Here is a 1,542-nt window from a genome sequence, read left to right on the forward strand (position 1 = left end):
TTAAAATAGAAATTTAAATTTATATTGTTAAATAAAAAAACTTCTTTTATTTTGTTACAAAAGAATTCCAAATTTATTTTAAAAAATTTAAATTGGATCGGGAGGTGAAGAATATATCTGGAGGATAAACTTTTGAATTAGTAAATATTTATTTAATATTATTAGAAAAAAATTTAAAAAGTTTGTAATAATAGATTAATAAGTTATTTCATTAATAATTTTAATAGATTAATAAGTTAGTAAATTAATAATTAATAATTTTATTTTAATAAGTTTATGTTGGTATGAATGTTTTATGTACAATCCGCGCTTCTTTTATTAGTGGCGCTGCTATCCTTCCTTACCGAGGTTCGTTAACCGGCATACTCGCGGCATCACGTTTTTGTACTCTCGTATCCATAAATCAGTAACTGTGTTCTGTTAATTAATAAATATCATCTATCAAGGCTAAAGAGTCACGCAGTATTTCCTTAAATAATCCTAACAAGGACAATATTGAAGAATATTTATTTTAAAGGTAGAAACAAATTTGGCGCTTCTTTACATTAATAAATACTTAACGTAGTATCTTACCATTCAGTATTTTTTCTTTTTGGACATATGTTTGATCTCCCTTGGACATATGTCTGATTTCCCTTTTCTACCAAGCTTTTTGACAATGGATTATATGGTACTGTAAAATTCTTAACTCCTTTAATGCCTATTTAATTTCTGTTAATATTAATTAAAACAAATTCTAACTTTTATATATATTTTACCCTAAAATAAACTTTAAAAAATATATGTTTCTTCAGAACTTTTTTAAAATGAATATAAAATATCTATAAAATAAACTTTTACAGCAATGTTCAAATATTAATTTAAAATTCAAAATTAAATTCATTAAAATTCAAAACAGTAAAGAAATTATTTAGAAGTTAAGGTAATTATATATATATATGCATAAAGTGGGCAACCTCACGGATGAGGTTGACTTTGACATATGTTATCAAGATCATGATCCTGAGTAACATTTAAGATATTTTATCCATCGCTCGTTGTTTATTAAAAAGTTATTAACAATTAAATTGTACGATAAGAACAAGTATTAAATGCGATAATCTGATCTTTTCCAATTTCACAAAGATCATGAATTTTATATTAGTTGTAAATTTAAGTATTTATGTAAATGCGTGGGCGGGAGAGGAGCTCATGCTCGGAGAAATTCAGCTTATCGCATTTAATACTTGTTCTTATCGTACAATTTAATTGTTAATCACTTTTTAACAAACATCCGACGGCTAAAATCTCTTGGATATTACTCAGGGTCATGACTTTGACAACATATGTCAAAGTCTAGGTCATCCGTGAGATTGCTCACTTTGCATAATTACCTTCTATTAATCCAACTGCATCCTCCCCTTTCTCCATATGCTCCATCTCTATATCCATGACTTCCTCTTTGTCCTCTTCCTCATTAAATTTGATTAAGGAAATCTGCTCCATCTCTTGTAATGGTAAACTGGTTTTTTCAAGTATTTTATTTTTCATATTATATATATA

Source organism: Formica exsecta, unplaced genomic scaffold (assembly GCF_003651465.1).
Source record: "Formica exsecta isolate Colony F162 unplaced genomic scaffold, ASM365146v1 scaffold737, whole genome shotgun sequence".
NCBI classification, from domain to species: Eukaryota; Metazoa; Arthropoda; class Insecta; order Hymenoptera; family Formicidae; genus Formica; species Formica exsecta.